Genomic DNA, 25,536 nt, shown 5'->3' on the forward strand with positions numbered 1-25,536 from the left:
AATAAAGTAATTTGGAGTTATTGGATTTTACCATAGGCATGTATGCGGTACAACTTGTTCAAAAGTCAAAACTATGGTTTATAGTCAAAACTAGCTCAATGGTTCAAATGAATTTAAATTAATATAATGTATAGAAAAATCATATTTGTCAATTTTGATCATTGTTTTATAATTATTAATTGAAAATTGTAGGAATTTTATTTAGCAAAACGTACTAAATTTCTCCTTGAAAAATAATATAAATAATAAATAACAATGACCCTTCACTCTCCATTAACCACTTCTGAAAATGACTAGGCTCCAAAGTTTCCACACCTGAAAATTATGCTCAACATTTTGAACTCAATTGGACCAGTAAAGTTAGTATTTTACCGGCAAACAAGGGTTTGAAACAGAGTAATGTACTAGTGCCAAGCCTGTAAGGCCACCGTAGGATACCCCTGGCTGCCGATTTCTAGTGGAACCTCCATAATTCAACTTACTAAGTAGGAAAAGCACTTACCGAAAAAACAGAAGTTTTGTCTTCTTTAAGTGACAGAAATGTATTGCAGGATTAACTCCATAGTGAACTGGGATTTGGGTGGCCAATCTTTCTCCCTCCGCAAACTGTAGCTTGCTCATTACTTCTGATATCCATTTAGCTTGCTAACGGTTAATCTTTCCAAGTGGCTCACCCACGGAAGCCTGTGTTCTTGCTGATAGTTCTTCTGCCACAAAACGCATGGTGGGTCTTGACTCTGCCCTGATATTTGTGCATGCTAAGCCCATAGTCACTGCAAACACAACTTCCTCTGCTATTTGGCCTGTGGGAGGAGGCAGTCGTTGGTCTAGCAAATCCTTCAACAACACTTCTGTATTTTCTGCTGACAGAGTTGATGATGATTGGGGATTCAAGAGTTCCCCTAGATGCCTTCCCATCATAAACTCCAATGTCGCTAATCCAAAGCTGTAAACATCACATTTATCTGTGAGCCGCACTGTGAGTGCAAGCTCTAAACATTTGAGAAACAATGTTAGCATTCATATAAAACCAAGCAAACATAAGAGACAAACCCTTTATGATAGAAGTTGTTGCTAAATGTTGATATATCAATACTAAGTGAGGATAAGAGATCAAAATGCAGAAATCAAATTGGTAGCTAACCTGGAGCCATGTAGCAAAAATATCCTGCAACTGATGTCCAATTGGATGAATTAGGATCCAACAATCTTGCAATGCCAAAATCTGAGAGTTTTGGTTCAAATCCTGTTTCCAGCAAAACGTTACTCGAAGATATGTCTCGGTGAATAATAGGTGGAGAGCAGTCATGGTGCAAGTAGGCAATTGCATGAGCCAGTCCTTGCACAAGTTTCACTCGTGTTTCACCCTTGTAGCCCAGCCTAGCTCCACTTCCCCTTCTGCTCCATGCAGTACACTTTTCAAACTTCCTCTCTCCATATACTCATAAACTAGGTATATAAGCCCCCTATGAGAGCAGAACCCGTATAACTTGATGATATTTCTGTGCCTAACTTCTGTCAATAGGCGAATCTCATTCTCAAAACTCTGGCGATTGGTAACTAGAATACCACTGGAGTCTGATATATTGAGTTTTTTAACCGCAACTATTTGACCTGTGGGCAACAATGCTTCGTAAACACTTCTAAATCCTCCTTTCCCAATGCAATACTTTTCATTGAAATCCTCAGTCGATTTTACAATGTCGCTAAATTTAAAATTTTTTCCTCTAAACCATATCGACTCAGAACCTTCAAACTCACTACCTTCAGCTTCCCCACCCGGTTGATTTCTTAGGCGATGACGTGCAAAAACTGCAGCAGCAATTAATGCTAATACGCCAAAGACCGAAAGAACTACAACAACCACCTTCACAGTACGCATTCTGAACTTTTTGCTGGTTGAAATTGAATTACAAGGAGGTAATCCGTCGACATAAACACACAAACCTGAGTTTCCAGCAAAGGCTTCGCTGGGCGCCTTTTGGAATGGACCATCAGTTGGAATTGGACCTGTCAACTCATTGTAGGAGAAATCAAATGAATGAAAACTAATCATACCGGGTAATGTTGTTGGGATTTCACCAGAGAGATCGTTACCTGAAACATTAAGATTCTCCAGCGAAACAAGTTTTCCCAACTCTGGAGGGATCTTCCCTGAGAATGAATTGCTGCTAAGGTCCAATGAATACTGCAGGAAAATCAAGCTCCCTAGCCCACGTGCAATGGCACCAGATAAATTGCTGTGGCTCAAGCTCAGGCTCAATAACTTGTCACAGTACTCGAGCTCTTCTGGTGCTATTCCTGTCAAGCTGTTCTTTGACAAATCTAAATATTGAAGATCTACCAAATTACCTATACTCTGAGGGATTTGTCCTGACAGATGATTTTGACTCAGATTGATGTTAAACAACATTTTTAAATTTCCAAGCTCAGTAGAAATATTCCCAACCAACTCGTTTGAGCTTAGAGTTAGCACCCGCAACAGAGTCAAATTCCCAAGCTCAGCTGGTATTTCACCAGAAATTCGATTCCTATCCATCTGTAGATTGGTAAGGCTTTTGCATTCTCCCCATTCTGGAGAGATTTCACTGATGAATTGATTGTCACTAAGAGTAATATATTCAAGATTTGGATGAACTCCAAATGCATTTGTAATGTTACCGGAAAATCGGTTCCCATCAAGACGAACTCTATTTAGTCCACTACAAGATCTCAAACAAGCTGGCAATGGCCCTGAGAAGTTTTTGCCATTAACGCTAAAGTATTCAAGAGCAAAGCCACTGCATAATTCAGGAGGCAATTCCCCAGCGAAGCTGTTGTTGGAAAAGCTAACATAAGCCAACCGCGGAATATATCTCCCAAAATCCCGAGGAATTCTTCCTGAGAAATTGTTAGTATGCAATGAAAAGCCCTGTAAATTAGTGAGGCGAGAGATGGTCTCTGGCAACTCCCCTTATAGTTAAGGTTTGAGTCAAGGTTAAAAGAGGACAGCGATGTCATATTACCGATCTCTGGTGGAATAGTACCGTTGAGATTATTTTCGAAAAGCTGCAAGAGTTCTGGGTTCTTAAGATTCCATATTGTCGGCGGAATTGAACCAGAAAGCTGGTTAGTTGAAAGGCTTAACATTATTAGATTTTCCAAGTTCCCTATCTCGGTGGGAATCAACCCTGATAGCTTGTTGTTAAGCAAGAACAGATAGTTAAGCTTTGTCAATAAGCCAAGTTCTGGTGGAATCTTTCCTGTGAAAGAGTTGTATTGGAGTTGCAGTGAGATCAAGTTGGTCCAATTAGTGATGAGAGATGGCAGGATCTGACCGGAAAGAGAATTATTTGACAAACCCAGCTTGGATATTTTGGTGAGTTTGGACAACGACATAGATAATTCCCCAGTAAGTTGATGATCGGCTAAGGCTAGAAAGGAGAGGTTAGAACAAGAACCAAGCTCAGACGGAATTGTAGAGTTCAAGCCATTTGAGTGAAAATCAAGTATATGGAGCTTTGATAGTCGTCCTAAAGAAGATGGAATTGCTAGGAACGGCATGATTAGAGTACTAATGCAACAAAAAAAATTAAAATAAAATAAAAAATTATGTCTCTTATTTTTGGATCACTTTATCTGTTTAATGCAAAGTTAAGCATCATATAAAATTAAAAAAGAAAGTTTTACATTTCTAAATGATATTGTAATCAAATGGATTCTTTTTGGTGATAAAACGTGAACACTTTTTGTGTGAAAGAATCTCAATCACTCAATCGTTTGGCCTCTAATGATGCACACACGATTACAACGGATCTTTCTCAAGAAAAGAGCTTTATGCCACGGGCTTGTGTTAGTAAGTGGACAACGATTTGTCCTCTTTTCTTCTTTGATTTTCAGTAAAGAATCAAAAGAGAAGTTTTCAAAAGAAAATAAACTTCTCAAGAGTGGCAGCACTCAAGAGAAAATCTTTTTTTTTTGTTTCCTTCTCCTTAAAAAAAAAGTGGCTATAATGTGATATTTATATCTAAATTTAACTTATTAAAATTTACAAAATAAGTCCTTAATATTATAACAATTATAATGTTTAACCAATACCTAATTAAACTCTTTTAATTAGGTCTTTAGTAGTTAAAACTTAAAATTTGATTTAAGTCTAACTTAAATCATCATACTCTCAATTTAATCTAAATTGCAACCTTTGTGTGTGACCCATTAAGTTCTTAACATGTTGGCAATGAAATTGAATTATAATATTATTAATTAATTAATTTAAATGAATCATATTCAATTTTAAATTAACTAATTCAATTCCATAGACCATGATTGGCATCTAGCAATGCATCATGGCCACCCAATTGTTAAGAGAGTCAAAGGATTCTTTGACAACCTTTCAGTGTACAGTTTTTCAATGTAATTCATTCCCTCATCATATATCCCGAAGATGATAAGAGCTTGGTGCAGTGCCTACTCTTATTGATCTCCATATTTGTTCTTGCAGTTAGATCATTAGCTTTATGGAAACTTATGAAACTCATTTCATAATCTCCTAATCACCTTGGCCAAGGATTTGATTAAGCTAATATCAACCAAGAACTAATGAGATATTTCCCCTTGAATCACTTGGGGTGATGATTCCTATCTTGACCACTCATTTGCCTTCATATGCTTCATACTATACTAAAAAACATCCTGTTTTGGCATCCTTGATTAGGCACCCATAAGGATGAAATCAAAGCATAGTACTCCACATACAAAACAACCTGGTGTCTCAAGTCTAGGGAGTAGTTACACAACTGACACATGAGAAGTATTGCATAGACACTTGAGTGAAATACCAAATGCACTTCTCATGGCGGGTCATGTTCAGTGAACTCGCTCTCCCATGACAAGCACCCACATGCTAGTTCCAAGTATCTCTATACTTCAACCTATGAAAACGATTGCTTACTTCACAAGTAAGGAACATAACATGTGCCAATCTTTGAGCATTATTGATGCCTTGTCTCAATAATCCAATGATCAGGAACTTTTAGGAACAATACTTTAATGCATAAGGATCTCATAATTATATCCCAATACAATTCCTTTGCAAGGCATATATAGTTCCATGGGCTTTATCTACATAAGTACAAAAAGTAATTAAATCACAAACTTATGGATAAAGAACTACCTCAATGTTATTATGAATAACAAAATGTCATACATGAATATCTCAAAATTGTAATTCCCATACAACCACAGATTGGCTTGTAGGGCTTATACTAACAATCTCCCACTAGCACTAAAGCTAATTACCTATGTATCTAATACCAATGTTCTCAACATGACACTTATGCTTCTGCTAGGACAGTGCTTTAGTGAGAGGATCAGCAATATTATCCTCAGTGGGTATACGCTCTATGCAAATGTCTCCTCTTCCAATGATCTCCCTGATCACATGGTAACGTCGCAATACATGTTTGGATTTCTGATGAGACCTTGGTTCCTTTGCTTGTGCAATGGCTCCATTGTTATCACAATACAAAGGTATTGGATCAACAATGCTAGGAACCACATCTAGTTCAGTAATGAACTTCTTAATCCAAACTGCCTCTTTTGCTGCCTCAAACGCAGAGATGTATTTGGCCTCAGTTGTAGAATCTGCAGTCGTCTCTTGTTTGGAACTCTTCCAACTCATTGCACCTCCATTGAGTGTGAACACATATCTACTTTGTGACTTGCTATCATCTTTGTCAGTTTGAAAGCTTGCATCCGTATAACCCCTAACTTGGAGTTCACCTCCTTCATAAACTAGAAATACACCCTTAGTTCTTCATAAGTACTTCAGGATGTTTTTCACAGCTATCCAGTGACTTTGACCCGGATTAGCTTGGTATCTACTCGTGACACTTAGAGCATAAGATACATCTAGTCTGTTGCAAAGCATCGCATACATGATAGATCCTATTGCTAAAGCATATGGGATCTTATCCATGCGATCTCTCTCTTCTTGATTCTTTGGACACATGTCCTTGGAGAGATAGATGCCTTGCGACATAAGCAAGTGTCCTTTCTTGGACTCCATCATGCTAAACCTCTTTAGCACCTTGTCTATGTATGTGGATTGGGAAAGACCTAGCAACCTTTTAGACCTATCTTTATAGATCTTTATTCCAAGAATGTAAGTTGCTTCTCGCAAATCCTTCATGGAGAATTGTTTTGACAGCCAAATCTTTGTAGATTGCAGCAATGGTATATCATTTCCTATGAGTAATATGTCATCAACATATAACACTAGGAAAATTATGGCACTCCCACTAACCTTTTTATAGACACATGGTTCATCCTCATTTTTGATGAAGTCAAACCCTTTTACAGCTTCATCAAAATGGATGTTCCAACTCCGAGAAGCTTGCTTAAGTCCATAAATGGACTTTTGAAGCTTGCACACCTTATTAGCATTAGCATTGGATATAAAACCTTCAGGTTGTGTCATGTACACTTCCACTCGTAAGTTTCCATTAAGGAATGTAGTTTTTACATCCATTTGTCATATTTCATAATCATGGTATGCAACAATTGCAAGCAAAATCCTAATGGATTTAAGCATAGCAACTGGTGAAAAGGTTTCTTCAAAGTCAATACATTGTCTTTGTTTGTAACCTTTTACTACCAGTCTAGCTTTAAAGGTTTGCACCTTACCATCTACATCGATCTTTCTCTTAAAGACCCACTTGCACCCAATGGGTTTTATCCCTTCAGGTGGATCCACCAAAGTCCATACTTGATTGGTATCCATGGCATCCATTTCAGATTTCATGGCTTCTAGCCATTTCTCAGAATCGATGTCCAACATCGCCTCCTCATAGGTTGTAGGCTCATCATTTATGGGCAATGCGTCATTTTCCAAGAGAAATCCATATCTCTTTGGAGCTTGGCGTATTCTACTAGACTTTTTGAGTGGTTGTGCCTCTTGAGATTGTGGTTGTACATCAGATGTCACAATTTCAAGCTCAAGTTCCAATGAAATAACAATTTGTGGGTCTCGAACTTCTTTAAGTACAACTTTACTCCCACTAGCCTTTTCATTTAAGAACTCTTTCTCAAGAAAAGTGGCATGCCTTGAGACAAACACCTTTTGTTGATCCCGATAATATGTGTTAGAGGGGGGTGAATAGCACAATTTGGCTCTTAACAATATTGGAAACTAATTTCCAAAACTTAAGAAAATAAAAACAGAGTATAAGATGCACAACAATTTAGAGTGGTTCGGTCCAAGACCTACATCCACTACCTTAATTATCCAACCAAGGATTTTTTCACAAATTCACTAAACACCTATGAAATTCACAAGCTTTCACTAAGTTTTACAATGGCTTTTACCAGGCTCAGTCAAAATCTTTTACACTAGTTTTTCACGGGCTTAACTAAAACCCAAAGTGGTTTTCCAAGGTTCAACCACAACCTTCAACAATCAAGCTATCCCAAGCTTGAACAATCCCTTAGAGTGACTTCCTTACTCTAAAAATACAAGAAAAGTAGTAAAAGAAAGTACCTATGATCACTGGTTGATCTGATTGGTACAAGATTAAGTGCAAAATACAAATGCAAAGAGTAGACGTTTAAGTGCAAACAAGTGCAGTGAAGATTTTCTATTTTTTCAACTCTCTATAGCTCAAATCTCATTCAAGGCTTCTAAAAAACTTGTTTCTAATTGTTGGAAGACCCTTTTATTCTTGAAGATGCAACTCTGATGGTAGTTTGACAGTTTATGGCCGTTGGAAACAGTTAAGGATGAGTTATAGCCATTAATCTGTCTTGTAGTGCTCTGGTTCAAATTGCAGACAAAGAGCTCTTAGTCAACTGACTTGGTTGATCAAGTTGATTCTGTTTTTGATTTGCAGATCTTGACAGAGAGCACTTAGTCGACTAACTTGATCGACTAAGTTGGTTTTGTTTCTCATCTCCAATTTTGAATCTTAGTCAACCAACGTTCTTCCTTGTTACACCAATAAGCTTCCTCCTTGTTAGACACTTGCTTCTTGTTATTTTTTCCCTCTTTTTCTTTTGATATACTCTTTGAAGAGTTAAATTAATTAATTTCATATATTAATTTCTTGCACACTCAAGTAAAGGTATTAGATACAAATAAATGAGAATGTTTTATTATCATCAAAAACTAATGGAGCCAACAATCTCCCCCTTTTTGATGATGACAAAACATTCTTTTATTAATAGCATAGTATCTTTTTAACTCTTTTTAGTTTTTTGCAGAAAATGAGGATTGCTCCCCCTAAGTATGTGCATATTTTGCTTACTTTATTTCATCAAATTTTATTTTTGTCATATAGAAAATGACATTGTACATATGTGCAGTAATATGGAGTGATTTGCAGCAAGTAAGTATTAGCAAATCATCATTAAACTTTCAGCAGTAAGTGTTGACAGATTTCATAAATATTCCAACAGCTATCAACAGTTTATTGATTTCAGATTTTGTCTACATCAGTCATGTTTCAATTGATATACTATACACCCCATCTATATCTATTTACAAACAGAAATTATTCATAATGCCATAACAAAAATCATTTATCAGCATCAATATCAGCATAACATCAACAGATTTTGTTCATGACAGTAAAAATACCAAGATAATAAAATATCAGCAGACTTCAATTTGTAGCAGTTAAACAACATAGACATTTCATCATTCACTTTTCAGACACAACTATATAAACAACAGAATTAAACTTAAGTGTTCAAGTGCCACCATGGCATAAAGAGCAGTTAATAAAAAAGTATTTTGAAATTGCCCTTGGACAATTTTGATTCTTATTTCCTATTTTTTTTAAGTTTTTGCTCATGATTCTGCTTTCTTTTCTTTCCTAGGTTCTTGGTTCCTCCACCCTAACATTTTTTTTCTCAAAATTTATTTTCTGGTTCCTGCACCTATTCTACTCCTCTTTTTGTCAGCATCAAAGGAAGGGGCTTCTATTCAGCTGATGTGCCAGAGGGTGAGGATTCAGTGTCATAAAAAGGGTTTAGAGGAAAAGGAAAAGGCTATCGGAGAGGTGATGACTATCTAAGGGAAGGTTCTGGTGAGGACTTGTTTGAGATAGGGATTGGACTCTGAGGAGAAGACGCTAAAACTGGTATGGATTTATCTGCCAACCTGGAAGACTTTCTTCTCTTGAGAAAAGCTGTTTTGGTGGCCATAGTCTTCTTTCCCTTGGTTGGTGGTTTTGCCTTAGTTGATAGTGCTGGAGTGGCTTTTTCTTTCCCGGATTTTGTCTTTACTTTGAGAGCTGATGCAAGTTTCTTTCCTTTTCCTGCATCTTTACCATCTTTTTGAGTTTTTGTCCTAGAGGTGTCTTTTTCAGCTTGTGCCTCCTTAACCATTTGGTGGAAGACATTCATAATGGAAACTTCCTCTGAATTTTGAGGAGAGGCCTGGTGTTTCTTTGTTTCTGAACCAACCATTTCAGTCCCTTGTTCCGATTAATTTTTACTTTGAAGTTCAGGAAAAGGTGTCTTGGCTGGCTAATCATCCCCTTGGTGAGAGTCTTCAGTCTGCAGAATAGGATTGGTAGATTTGTAGGGGAACCTTCAGCTTGAATGCCATAATTTCCAACATGAGGAGTAGATTTTTCTGTTGACTTAGCCAAACCTTCAGCACCTTGCTGTGTTGGTGCAGCGCTAGATGTTGCATAGTTGTCTGCAACCACAGGTTCAGTTGGCATGTTTCCTTTCTCCTTTAGCTTGTTTTCCAACTCAGTGATTTTGTCTTCAATTTTCTGTAGCTTTACTCCTTGGTTAGTCAACTTTCCATCAATCCTCATGAACAAGTTGAAAATTACTTCATTTGAGAATCTAGAAGAGGCTCCTTCAAGTTGAGTAGGTAGGCTATGTTCTTTTCTTGGACCAATCTTGGAGGTTTTAATGAACCTTTCCCCATCGAGTATATACCCCATTTTAACCAAGCTCACATAATAAATAGCTCGATCTCTAGTTTTTACCAAGTCCATATCATACCTTTTTGCCCATATTCTTTTTTTCTGCACAAGGGATGTAATTACATTTCCATACAACAAATTAACCTTATCAAGTCTACAGGCACTTCTCATCTTTTCAATCATATATCTTCTCAAATTCAAAGACACTCCATTAAAGGCATGCCACATCAGCCAGAAGTCTTGAAGGCTAATGTAGCTAAGGCTTCCACTTCTACCTTGAATGTTGGTTGCTATAAAATAATGTAAAATCCTAATCTAAGGACTGATTATCAGACCAGAATTGCTCTTTGAGGAATATTTTTCCTTCCTCCCAGTGATGTCTCCCACAATGAGGATGGATCATATTTTTCAGGCAGCTCAAATTCACCTTTTTTACATTCTATTTTTAGCAGGTTTCCTAAATCTTCAGCAGTCACAATAAATTCTTTTCCATTCAAATATACATTCAAATCATCTTCATCATAATCATCAGAGTCTATTAATTGCTTTCTTTTCAAAGCAATGCCAGAATAGAATTCTTTAACCAGACTTGGACTATAAGACCTATTCTTAAAGGTGTTGTAACCTTTTAGTTTCAGTTCATCAAAGTACTCAGATAAACTAGTTTGGATTTCTACATTTTCCTCAAAACTCTTCCAATCAATAACTTTGCCATAGGAGATTGGTGCATTCTCGATATTTTTGAACCAATATTCATGCAACTTATTCCTAAACTTTGAAGAAGAAGAACTGGTACCTTTGTGAAGTGAGGGTTCTATTTCTTTCTTTTTGTCAGTTTTTTGCTTTTTTTTTTTTAGTTTTTTGGATGTTTCTTTCACTGAAGCAGGCATGATTTTCTGTTTCTTCTTCAAACTTTCTGTTCATGTTCCTCCCTACATTGGCCTTTTCCCTTTCTTCTTTTCTGATATCTCTTTACTCTGAGATGTTCTGGCCATTTTGGTTCTAGAAATTTCTGAGGGTTTGAGTTGATTTCATAGGCAAACAGGAAGGTTTAGATTTTTGTTTTTAAAGCAACGGGTTTCAGGGGAGAGAAGAGGAAAGGTTGTCAGCAATTATTTCTTAGAAAAACTATTCACCTTCCCTTAAGTGCTGCCCTACTTTCATTCTTTATAATTTAAAAATTCCCTCTAAAATTTTGGTTATTTACCTTTGGCAGTATTTCTTCTTTCTCTTTGCACCTGGTAATATTTTTACCTCATTTTATTCCTCATTCTCTAAACTGACTCAATCTTATTATTTAATGTTGTCAGACCACTCTTAGTTGACTAAGATTTCCTTAGTCAACTAAATGCACTCTATTTTCTATGTGAGAGCCAAAGGTTTTCCTATAATTCGTTCATACTAATCATCCCTAAATTTCTTCTAATCTCACAAAATCTATCTTCATTTAGAGGTTTGGTAAAAATGTATGCTAATTGATGTAAAGTGTTCACAAATTTTATTTTAATATCATTTTTCACAACATGGTCTCTAATAAAATGGTATTTTATTTCAATGTGCTTTGTTCTAGAGTGCTGCACAGGGTTTTTTGATATATTGATTGCACTTGTGTTATCATAGTATATTGGTACATTATGCATAGTTATTCCATAGTCTTTTAATTATTGTTTGATCCAAAGAATTTGTGCACAACAGCTACCTAGTGATACATACTTTGCTTCAGCTGTTAACAAAGCTACTGAGTTTTGCTTTTTGCTAGACCAAGACACAAGCATCTTTCCTAAAAATTGGCATGTTCCACTAGTACTTTTTCTATCAGTTCTGTTGCCAGCAAAGTCAGCATTTTAATATCCAACTAAGCTAAAAGTTGAGTGTCTAGAGTACCATATTCCTAGTTCTTGAGTGTCTATGAGGTATCTAAAAATTCTCTTAACAGCTGTTAGGTGTGATTCTTTAGGCTGTGACTGAAATCTAATGCACAGGCACACACTAAATTGAATATTTGGTCTACTTGCTGTTAAGTAGAAAAGAGAGTCGATCATACCTCTATAGAGCTTTTGATTTACATCCTTACCTTTTTCATCTAGGTCAAGTTTGGTGGATGGACTCATTGGTGTGGAAATTGATTTCAGCTTCAGCATATCAAATTTCTTGAGCATATCAAATTTCTTGAGCATATCATGAGTGTATCTTTCTTGGTTGATGAAGATTCCTTCCTCACTTTGTTTAATTTGAAGACCAAAAAAGTATTTCAACTCTCCCATCATGCTCATTTCAAATTCACCTTGCATTTCCTTTGCAAAGTTCTTGCATAAAACTTCATTAGTTTCACTAAACACAATATCATCCACATATATTTGCACAATAATTAAATCATTTAGATATCTTTTTATGAACAATGTAGTATCGATGCTGCCTCTATCATACCCTTTTTCAACTAGATATTTTGAAAGCCTCTCATAACAAGCTTTAGGAGCTTGTTTTAATCCATATAAGGCTTTATGAAGTTTGAAAACATGATCAGATTTTTCAAAGTCTTCAAAACTAGGTGGTTATTCTATATATACTTCCTCTTGAATTAATCCATTTAAGAAGGCACTTTTTACATCCATTTGGAACAGTTTAAAATTCATGAAACATACAAAAGCTAGCAACAACCTTATGGCTTCAATCCTAGCAGCGGGAGCAAAGGTTTCATCATAATTTATTCCTTCCTCTTGGTTGTATCTTTTTACTACCAGTCTAGCTTTATTTCCAACTACATTTCCTTACTCATCTACCTTATTTCTAAATACCCATTTTGTACCAACAATAGGGTGATTTGAAGGTCTAGGTACCAATGACCATACACAATTTCTTGTGAATTGATCAAGTTCTTCTTGCATGGCCATTATCCAACCTTCAATGGTTTTAGCTTCTTCAAAGTTTTTAGGTTCAATTTAAGATATTAAAGCTAAAAACTCACAAGTTTCTCTTGTTGTTTTTCTAGTTCTAACTCCTTGTGAAATGTCACTTATTATTTGGTCTTGTGGGTGGTCTCTTACAAATCTCCAACTCTTTGAAAGATCATCATGCTGATTTTCTGCTCTTTGCAGATTTTCTAAAGGTGGAGTTTCATTTTCTCTTCTAAGTGAGCTTTCTTCATTATTTTTGTTGTTCTCTAAGCTCATTTCCTCCATTTGTTTTTCTAGGATTTCTACATCATCATGAACTTCTTTTTGTAAAGCATTTGACTCATCAAAAACTACATGAATTGATTCTTCAACGATTAAGGTCCTTTTGTTAAAAATCCTATAGACCTTTGAGTTTAATGCATATCTTAAAAATATTGCTTCATCACTCTTTGCATCAAACTTCCCTAGGGGCTGTTTTCCATTATTCAATACAAAGCATTTACAGCCAAAACTCCTAAGGTGAGAAATATTTGGCTTCCTACCTTTATAAAGTTCATATGGAGTCTTTGAAATCAAGGGTCTTATTGATACTCTATTAAGAATATAAGCTGTTGTATTTACTACCTCAGCCCAAAGATATATAGGTAGGTTGTTCTCACATAGCATGGTCCTAGCCATTTCTTTTAAGATTCGATTTTTCCTCTCTACAACTTCATTTTGCTGGGGTGTTCTAGGTGCAGAAAAATTATAATCCAAGCCCTTTTCATTATAGAACTTTTCAAACTCATCATTTTCAAATTCTCCTCCATGATCACTCCTTATGCTAACTATGGCTAATCCTTTTTTATTTTTCACTTTCTTACAATGACTTAAGAATGCTTGTAGAGCATCATTCTTATAAGCAAGAAAATACACCCAAGTATATCTAGAATAGTCATTAACTATTACAAAGCTATAAGATTTTCCTCCTAAGCTAGTTGTGCTTATTGGACCAAATAGATCAATGTGTAACAATTCAAGAGGTCTAGATGTTGACACTATCTTCTTAGTCTTAAAGGATGTCCTACTTGTTTTCCTAGTTGGCAAGCATCACATATCCTATCATTCTCAAATTTTAACTCCAACAGTCCAGCAACAAGATTTTTCTTAATTAATTTTGACATAGTATGCAAACTTACATGTCCTAATCTTCTATGCCATAACCAGCTATCATTTTTAGCATTTGCAACAAAGCATACTTCACTATTTACTTCAAGATCTTCAAGAAAAATTACATACATATTCTTCAATCTATTTCCTATAAATGATATTTTATTTGTACTCATATCTATCACTTCACACTTAGTTGAATCAAAACATACTTTAAATCCTTTATCACATAATTGACTAATACTTAGTAAATTGTTCTTTAATCCTTTAACCAACAACACATGATTGATTTGTGTTTGGGAATTCTTACCAACGGTACCTATACCATGGATTCTACCTTTTGAATCATCTTCAAAGGATACGGTTCCCCCTTTTTTCTTATCCAACTGAGCAAGCAGCATTTCATGTCCTGTCTTGTGCCATGAACAACCACTGTCTAAGTACTAAGGTTGTTTCTTCTTAAGTTGAGCTCTTGAACATGTCTCCTTTAAGTCCAGCTCAACCTACAAAATAGAATTTCAGTTTTTCTTTATAGGTACCCATACTTTGATGGGTCCTTAAGTATTAGTTGCAACAAAGGATCTCTTAGGAATCCAGATTTTCTTAACTTTCTGCATTTTTCTTTTCTTAAAACAATCATATGATAAATAACCATGTTTACCACAATTATAACATCTAGGTAATGCTTTAGCTGAATTTTTGTTATGGTAGACATCTCTTTTTGAATATTCATTTTTCAAACATTAAAGAGTTGTGTTTTCATCAAGAATTATTTGCAAAGCTTCAGACTTGTTTTCCAGCTCTTGTTTTAAAACCTTAAAGTCTATTTTTAAGTGTTCTAACTCAACTTGCAAAATATTTCTTTGCTCAAAACAGAAGTAAACTCTTGTTTGATTTGATCCAAATCATTTTCAAGTAATGCAGCCTTTTTCTTTAATGATTTGTATTTTGAAAAAAGCTTTTCAAATTCGTCATAAAGACATTCATACTCATCTTGCAAGTCATCAAAATAATTATTGCAGGGGGATGAGGATACCTCTATTTCATCATCTTGTGCCATCAAACAAATATTGGCTATTTCCTTAGATTTTTCATCTTCAGCTTCAGAGCTTAAAGTGTCACTATCTGACCATGCAGCAGCCACCATTGCTTTCTTGGATTTCTTGTTTTTCTTAAGAGTTTCATCTTTTGGCAATGGGCTTTCAGACTTAAAGTGACCAGGTTTCTTGTACTAGTAGCCGATGAGCTCTTCCTTTTTATTGGAGTCAATTTTGTTTTTGTTTTTCCATGAGGCACCTTGGTCTTTCCTGAAACCTCTTCTAGCTAGCCTTCAATTTTTTCTACTCATTAGCTTTCTAAATTTTCTTGCAACCAGAGCTAATTCTTCATCATCATCACAGGAAAGTTCTTCCAACTCTTCTTTAAGGATGGTAGCTTTAAATGCAATACTCTTTTTCTTTTCCTTTGCTTCCTTTCGGTGTTCTTCTTTTTCTTCCTTAAGCACCAGCTCATAAGTAAAAAGAGAACCACAAATCTCATCAAGTGCGATGATGTTCAAATCTTTAGCCTCTCTAATGGCAATCACTTTAGGCTTTCAGTTTTTTGGTAGAATCCTAAGCAGTTTTTTTACTAATTCATGTTTAGGAATAGGCTTGCCTAGTTGACTCAATTTATTTGTTATGTTTGTAAATCTATCAAACATGCTGGTGATGTCTTCACCAAGCTCCATTTTGAACATTTCATAATTATGTGTTAATAGAGCAATTTTTGACTCCTTTACCTGAGAAGTCCCTTCATGAATTATTCTAAATTTTTCCCACACTTGCTTAGCTATTGTACAGTTTGAGACATTGTTAAATACAGTGGGGGTTAATGCACAATGCAATGTGTTGATGGCCTTAAAGTTTATTTAAACTTTCTTAGTTTCAGCCTCAGTCCATTCAGACCTTGGCTTGGGCATCAACTCATTTGTCACTACTTTCACGGTTGATGGCATAAAGGGTCCATCAGTTATGACGTCCCACATTCCATAGTCTATAGCTTTAATGTAAATTGACATTATAGTGCTCCAATAAGGGTAATTAGAGCCATCAAACAAAGGTGGTCCGTTTATTGATTGTCCCTCAGCAACTATGAATTTTTGTTGAGCCATTTGGATCCTCTCAAAGGATGTTAAGGCTTAATAACAGGGAATTAGCTCTGATACTAATTGTTGGTCCCAATAATATGTGCTAGAGGAGGGGTGAATAACACAACTTGGCTCTTAACAATATTGAAAACTAATTTTCAAAACTTAAGAAAATAAAAACAGAGTATAAGATACACAGCAATTTAGAGTGATTTGGTCCAAGACCTACATCCACTACCTTGATTATCTAACCAAGGATTTTCCCATAAATTCACTAAACACTAGTGAAATTCACAAGCTTTCACCAAGCTTTACAATAACTTTTACCAAGCTCAGCCAAAACCTTTTACACTAGTTTTTCACGGGCTTAACTAAAACCCAAAGTGGTTTTCCAAGGCTCAACCACAACCTTCAACAATCAAGCCGTCCCAAGCTTGAACAACCCCTTAGAGTGACTTCCTCACTCTAAGAATACAAGAAGAGTAGTAAAAAAAAGTATCTATAATCACTGGTTGATCTAATTGGTACAAGATTGAGTGCAAAATATACATGCAAAGAGTAGGCATTTAAGTGCAAACAAGTGCAATGAAGATTTTTTGTTTTTTCAACTCTCTATAGCTCAAATCTCATTCAAGGCTTCTAAAAAACTTGTTTCTAATTGTTGAAAGACCCTTTTATACTTGAAGATGCAACTCTAATGGCAATTTGACAGTTTATGGTCGTTGAAAATAGTTGAGGATGAGTTCTAGCCATTAATCTGTCTTGTAGTGCTCTGGTTCAAATTGTAGACAGAGAGCTCTTAGTCGACTGACTTGGTTGACTAAGTTGATTCTGTTTCTGGTTTACAGATCTTGGCAGAGAGCACTTAGTCAACTAACTTGATCGATTAAGTTGGTTTTGTTTCTCAAACTCTTCAACCCACCATTTCTCAAATTTTGAATCTTGGTCAACTAATATTATTCCTTGTTTCACCAATAAGCTTCCTCCTTGTTAGACACTTGCTTCTTGTTATTTTTATCCATATTTTTCTTTTGATATACTTTTTGAAGAATTAAATTAATTAATTTCATATATTAATTTCCTGCACACTCAAGTAAAGATATTAGACACAAATAAATGAGAATGTTTTATTATCATCAAAAACTAATGGTGCCAACACCTTTTGCTCAATAGGATTATAAAAATAATATCTGTGTGTTTTTTTAGGATATCCCACAAATTTACATTTGTCTGATCTCGCTTCTAGCTTATCAGACATTGTACGCTTCACATAAGCAGTACATCCCTAAATCCTAGCATAAGACAAGTTGGGCTTTTTTCCACTCCATATCTCGTATGGTGTCTTATCAACTGATTTGGTAGGAACCTAGTTCAGTATGCGAGCAACAGTTTCTAGGGCATATCCCCAGAAAGATATAGGAAAATCTACACGACTCATCATGGATCAAACCATGTCCAATAATGTTTAATTCCTTCTCTCAGACACCCCATTGTGCTGTGGAGTCCTTGGAGGAGTCCATTGTGCGAGAATCCCATTCTCTTTTAGATAATCCTGAAACTCTTGGCTAAGATATTCTCTTTCTCGATCAGATCTAAGAGTGAGAATACTCTTCCCAGTTTGTTTCTCAACCTCCGCTCTGTATTCTTTGAACTTGTCAAAGGATTCATATTTATATTTCATCAAATATACATAACCATAGCGAGAATGGTCATCTGTAAAGGTGATGAAGTAGGAGTATCCTCCTCTAGCACTAGTATTCATAGGACCACATACATCCGAATGTACAAGTCATAGTAAGACCCCAGCTCGTTCACTCTTCTTAGTGAAAGGCGACTTGGTCATCTTACCAAGGAGACAACACTCACATGTTCCATAAGATTCATAATTAAATGGATCGATGTAACCTTGTTTGTATAACTTGGTTAAGCAAGTCTCATTGATGTGTCCAAGCCTACAGTGCCAGATGTAGGATAGTTTTGGATCATCTTTCTTTGCTTTCTTGACCTCTATATTAAGTATGGGTCTCTTGGGATCAAGAATATAAAGACCGTTCAAATGTGTCCCTCCACCATAATGCATCTCTCCTTTCGAGAAAGAACAACAATAGCCCTTAATGCAAAATTTCATATCATCATATAATGCCAAGTATGACACAGATATGATATTTCGAGATATAGAAGGAATATAGTAACAGTATCTTAATTCCAAGATCAACCCAGAAGGTAAAGGTATGGTAATTATCCCCACAGCCAATGCAGCAACTTTTACTCCGTTTCTTACTCTTAAGACCACTTCTCCCTTCGTTAATCTTCTACTCGTTTCCAGCACCTTCATGTCATTACAGAAGTGTGACCCACATCCAATATCTAATACCCATGATGACAGATCAATAGTAGATAAATTTACTTCAATCATATACATGGTCAAAGGTGAAACTTCAACAAGTTTCTCATTCTTTGACCTTGTCAAGAAGGCAAGGACATCTTCCTTAATGACATCTATTCTAAATAGATATTTGAGAACATTTCTGAACTTGATATACCAGTCCAAACATTTTGGCCCAAATTTCATGATGACATCAAGTATGCCGAGCAAAGTAATATGTATTCGCATTCTAACAACCTAGACACTTAAGAACGTTTATGAGTAATCATGTGTTATAATCAATTAAGATGAGATAGTAAATCTTAAATTGATTGCTCCCACTATTTTCTTCAAGATGATAACCCTCCATATCACCTCGAGAGATCTTTACAAAGATTCTCTTAGTGGGCTAGGATCCTTATCTATTCTAGTCATGACCTTGAGTGTGCTCAACAAACCATGATATGTGGATTAGGTAGGTAACTAAACTTACCAATTGTATCTCTATACAACTCCTAGATTAGCTAGGTGACAACACATTGCCTAAACATATTATATATGTTTCGCCTAGCCATTTCCTCTAGTTTCCATAATAATCAAGTTTCCAAGCATCCGAATTTTATGAAACTAGTTGAGTAAGACCCACCAATACCTCAAACATACTCGTGTACCCACCAATACCTCAAACATACTCGTGTAAAAGTGTGACCTTGAGTGTGCTCAACAAGTCTCCGATTAAAAGATCAGCCAGGTTATCTTGCTATATGGTGGAAGGTAACTTAATCATGTGTGGCATGTGACTCAATATTTACCGAAGGATTTTCTTATTTTTAACTTAGTTAAGGTCTCATCTTTGCATGCATAGCATTTATTAATTGCATAAATAAATCTATCTCATGCATACTACTTTGGATGATTATGGACTTTATCTATACTAATTTCCTTGAGCCATCGAAGGAAATTAGCTTGGTCAAACCTAGGGGATAACATACAATATCTTCCTCCTTGAATCTTCATGGCGCCTTTAGGTCTTCATCTTCAAATTGTAAAATAACTCCTAAACTAATCCTAATTCTACACTTATATGTAACTAATTACATTTTAGTAAAGAAACCTCATGGTACATCCGAAGGGAGTTAGGTGAGGAAAGAATTTTACAATCCCTGAAAATCAAGAGAAAGGCAAGGTGCGCAAACCCTATTTAATAAATAAATACCATGATACAATTTAACCATACATCCATAATCATATTGGGCCTAGTCCATAATCATCCACATTCATCCATCCACATGAACCTAAAATTAAAACTATGTCTTATTCTAATTGTTAATCATATGAGGCATCCGAAATTAGCGTACAACTAATTTCGAGTTCATTTTCTAATTGTTAATGGCTTGATGCGGCATGAAATCAGGAAATTTAATTCCCAAATTTTAAACATGGTAAGCTAACATATGGAACCTTTTCGTACTAAAATTTCATGGACTTGATTTAGCTAGTCAAAACCTCAAAAAAACGTAGCCTATATATCCTGTACATAGCTGCAGTTTTTGGGTTGCATATGTGGCATTATGATGGCATAAATTAAGGGATTAAATCCGTTAATTTTTGTGATCTTTCCATGCATCTTTTGAACATATTCAAACTTCAAAATTTATCCAAAAAGATAGAACAATTGCACAATTTTAGAACTCTTTGAAGATTACTTTCTCAGCAAAATCATGACCAGAAACTACTGCTGGCAGCAATGGTTTCAGCCATGATTTCATGGCCTTTCCTTCACCATTTTTAGCTGGTAATTAATCATATTGAAACAATTTCAATGTAGATTACTTCCAAATTTTTTCAGAATTTTTGGAGGCTTTTAGACCCCTGTTCAAAACTGAAAATCAAACCACATGCAATTCTAGACAAAATCAAATTCTATTACCAAACCGCATCTTGTTTCCCATGAATTCGAATCCTTTTCTTGCTAAACTCTTTTGTGCATCTCATACACATATTGTTCTGCAAAATTGAGACACTTAAACAAGATTAGTTACTGAAAAAAATAAGTATTAAAAATCAAAACCTGAATATGGGATAAACTACTTTAAAACATAATCAAAATTTAACACTTACTTGCTCTCTTCCAAATCCCTCACATCCAATCAGAATTGAAATTAACAATAACAAGACATACCATTGCATTAAAACGAGCCAAGGGAGGCTCTGATACCAATGCTAGGAACGACATGATTAGAGCATCAATGCAGTGAAAAAAAATTGAAATAAAATAAAAAACCATGCCTCCTATCTTTGAATCACCTTGGTTGTTTAATGCAAAGTTAAGCACCACATAAAATCAAAAAAAAAAGTTTTACCTTTCCAAATGATATCGTAACCAAATGGATTCCTTTTGGTGACAAAACGTGAACACCTTTTGTATGAAAGAATCTCAGCCACTCAATCGTTTGGCCTCTAATGATGCACACACGATTTTTTTTTTGTTCCTTCTCCTTAAAAAAAAAGAGTGGCTATAATGTGATATTTATATCTAGGTTTAACTTATTGAAATTTGAAAAATAAGTCCTTAATATTATAACAATTATAATATTTAACCAATACCTAATTAAACTCTTTTAATTAGGTCCTTAGTAGTTAAAACCTAGAATTTGATTTAAGTCTAACTTAAATCATCATACTCTCAATTTAATCCAAATTACAACCTTTGTGTGTGACCCATTAGGTTCCTAACATGTTGGCAATGGAATTGAATTATAATATTATTAATTAATTAATTTAAATGAATCATATTCAATTTTAAATTAACTAATTCAATTTCATAAACCATGATGGGCATCTAGCAATGCATTATGGCCATCCAATTGTTAGGAGAGTCAAAGGATTCTTTGACAACCTTTCAGTGTAAAGTTTTTCAGTGTAATTCATTCCCTCATCATATATCTCGAAGATGATAAGAGCTTGATGCAGTGCCTACTTTTATTGATCTCCATATTTGTTTTTATAGTTAGATCATTATCCTTATGGAGACTTATGAAACTCATTTCATAATCTCTTAATCTCCTTGGCCAAGGATTTGATTAAGCTAATATCAACCAAGAACTAATGAGATATTTCCCTTTGAATCACTTGAGGTGATGAGTCCTATCTTGACCACTCATTTGCCTTCACATGCTTCATGCTATACCCAAAAGCATCCTGTTTTGGCATCCTTGGTTAGGCACCTATAGGGATGAAATCAAAGCATAGCACTCCACACATAAGACAACCTGGTGTCTTAACTCTATGGAGTATTTACACAACTGACACATGAGAAGTATTGCATAGACACTTGAGTGAAATATCAATTGCACTTCTCATGGCGGGTCATGTTCAGTGAACTCACTTTCCCATGGCAAACACCCACATCCTAGTTCCAAGTATCTCTATACTTCAACTTATTAAAACGATTGCTTACTTCACAAGTAAGGAACATAACATGTGCCAATCTTTGAGCATTATTAATGCTCTGTCTCAATAATACAATGATCAAGAACTTTTAGGAACAATGCTTTAATGCATAAAGATCTCATAATTGTATCCCAATACAATTCCTTTGCAAGGCATATATAGTTTCATGGGCTTTATCTACATAAGTACAAAAAGTAATTAAATCACAAACTTATGGATAAAGAACTACCTCAATGTTATTATGAATAACAAAATGTCATATATGAATATCTCAAAATTGTAATTCCCATACAACCACAGATTGGCTTGTAGGGCTTATACTAACATGAATATTCCCTTCAAATGAATTTTCATACAATTCCAAAGTTTGAAGATCAGACATGAATCCTATACTCTCAGGAATTAGGCCCTTTTTAACTTATTGGTTCCTAGATGGAGATTTATGAGCTTGGAAAGCTTGGATATGTTTGATGATAATGGTCCTTGGAATGAATTATTTGTGAGATTGAGATACTGAAGCTGGCTCAGATTGGTAAAAACTGATTTTGGTATAGACCCATTCAAATGATTCACTGACAAGTCTAGGAAAGTGAAATTCCTGCAATCAGCTACAAAACCAGGAAAGTCCAAGCTAAGTGAATTGTTTCCTAGATTGAGGTGTCTTAAAAATGGCATGGTTGAAAATTGGGACCAATCAGGAAAGTTTAATTTGTTCCAACCAAGGTCTAAGTACCACATTTTTTGAAGATTGCTAATTTGGTTAGAGATGGTACCATTGAGATTGTTGTTGAACAAACTGAGATATTGAAGCTCCGTCAATCACCCTAACATCAGCGGTATATTACCTTCTAAAGAATTATTGCTCAAATCCAGGAGAATGAGCTTTGACAGGTTATTTATGGTAGAAGGTATTGGTCCACTGAGACTATTATTCTTGGGATCGAAGCGTGTAAGATTTGAAAATTGTATGAAATTGACTTGGTTGAGCATTCTAATAATGTTAGCATTGAAGAGGTTTACTTCAGAGACTGTGCCAGTGTTGTCACAAGCAATGGCAGTCTAGTTGCAGAGATTGTTGATGTTTGCTGTTGACCAAGAGTTGAGAGAAACTGGAGAGAAAAGCAAGGTGTTCTTCCATTGGATAAGGGCTTCGGCTTGTGTTCTTTGTGAAGAGGTAATCTTCAATGGAAGTAAGGAAAGGAAGAGAAGATGGAAACTAAAAATGGAAAGCTTTTGAGGAGTTGACATGCTTAGTTAGTAATTAAGTTCTATATTTGTTTCATTCCTCTTAATTAACTCTTTTTTTATAGCAAGTACTTGTTGCGATCTCTGCATATAATATATAAGTAAAATTTCATTTCATTGGTCACAGTTTTAACATATAGTTTTACCGGTAGTTATCACCAACTAATCTAAGCAAAGTTTGTCTGAATTTAAATTTGATGTGAAAGTTGATATCAAGAGAAGTAAATTAGTTCATGGTCTAGCCTTATGATTTGACTAATTCTAGTTGTGAAATTAAACAATGTTCATTACAACATAAATTATTATTTAAACAGTTGACTTTGAACATGTTAACTACCATTTGTTCGTAATTTATTATCCTTTTATGTTGTTCAAAGTGAAGCCTATTTGAACTTTTGACATTGCAGTCTAATTTTCAGCTTCCACGAGGTTTGATCATTTGTCTTTTGTTCTACTTTACAGGGAAAAAACATGGATAGCATGTCCCTTTTTTTTTTTCTTATTTTCTTTTTAGTACGTATTGTTTTATTCATTTGGTCCATGTTCAACAACTTCAAGCTATCCTATCTTTCTGCATTTCCATATTCATTTTACCAAACTACCGAAATGAATCCGAGTTAATATTAATCTAACAGTTATTAGCCAATTATTATCCATTCAATAGAAATGCCTCATGAATTTTACACGTAAACTACACATATAATGGTGAATGACGGGTAATTTCCAACAACTGTTTGACTTTCTAACATAAATAATCATATATAACAAAGAGAAGGAGTGCATTAATATAACCTACTTTAATATTTTAATATATTAATATTTAATGTAAAATATTCTCATTTTCTAACTTTAAGTCATAATTTCAAATGGGTTCATTAGTATTTGAAATGAATACTCTGTTTCAAAAAAATATCTTTTACTAGACGCATAGGTCAACTGCTAGTATTTCCATTTGTTTGGCGACGTAACAATATTAAAAGGATAATTTTACTTTTTATTAATTTAAAAATTACTATTATATAATATTTTTTGTAAAAAAAATATATCAGGAGAGCACTGACCGATCGGTCACTCTTTTCTTTGGGAAACACCTATCATGGGTGGTCGGCCAGTGAATGGGAGCATCATTGGCCGACCACATTGCTTGAGAGGGAAAAAAAAAAGAGAAAGAAGAAAGGGCTTTTAAGTCATTTCATTATTTCTGTTAACGGTGTTTACACTTTTGGGATAGAGTGTCTATTTTAAAAACTAATGGAACCGTTTGTAATTATTACTAAAAGTTATGGGGGTGAAAGTATTTTACCATAATATTTAACATGTTAAATATTAAAGTGTAATATTCACCTTTCATTTGTTTTGATCAAAGTTCATTGAATTTTTACTTTTGGAAAATATACAAAAGTGTTATGAGCATATGCATGAATGTTCATTATGTTATGACCCAAAAAGGCAAACCAAGTCAAACAGCCCAATAGGCAAGATACAAGAAATGTAATCTAATTCAAACTCTTAGATAGAATTAGATTAGGACTATGATTCAAGGGGTCGTTGGCCTATAAATAGGTCCCTCATTTCATTTGTAAACACACACTTGAATAAAATCTTTTTACTCCCTCTAAATACTTTATCTTATATTTCTCTTATAGTTGTTCTTTCAGTTATATTTCATAACACGTTATCAACACAATCATCTGATCTTTCAAGTTTTGATTTATTTTGTTTTCATCATCTTCAAGCTTCAAAAAGATTTCAATGATTGGGTTTTAATTTCTAGTTTTAGCAAATCAATTAAGTGTTGATATTATTTTGTTTTCATCATTTCTAAGCTTTAAAAGGTTGTTTTTTAATTTCTAGTTGTAACAAATCAAGTAAGTGACTTGATATCTCTTTAGTATTTTCATTCCCTAAAAATCAACCTTAATATGAATTTTGCTATCATGGAGTATATATTATATTTTGTCCCTTGATTGAAAAGTGAAATTGCTAATATATAGCTATTAATGAAAAATCATGAATGTTCATTCCTTGAAGTGAATGCGACAAACGAGCTACTAATAAAAAATTATGAATCCGTCCATTCCTTGAAAAGAATGCGACATCATTTGATAATTATGATCATAGTCATGAATCCATCCATTCCTTGAAGTGAATGCAAAATCATTTAATAATTATGATCATCATAATAATTTACACTATCACTATTTTAATTCTAAGAATAATTTTACCATCAGAAGTAGATGGATAATTTTACCATCAGAATCTACAAATAATTTTATCACTAGAAGTGGATGGATACCTTAACCCACTACCCATTAACCCACTAACCACTAGAAAAGTGGATGAATACTTTTAACTCACCATAAGTGGATAAATAATGAAAAAACA

The 25,536-nt window shown here is 34.8% G+C and overlaps 1 pseudogene; it reads right to left on the reverse strand.

Annotated features, from left to right (window-relative positions):
* LOC18613084 lies at positions 268-23,154 on the reverse strand (annotated as a pseudogene).

Source organism: Theobroma cacao, chromosome 1, assembly GCF_000208745.1.
Source record: "Theobroma cacao cultivar B97-61/B2 chromosome 1, Criollo_cocoa_genome_V2, whole genome shotgun sequence".
NCBI classification, from domain to species: Eukaryota; Viridiplantae; Streptophyta; class Magnoliopsida; order Malvales; family Malvaceae; genus Theobroma; species Theobroma cacao.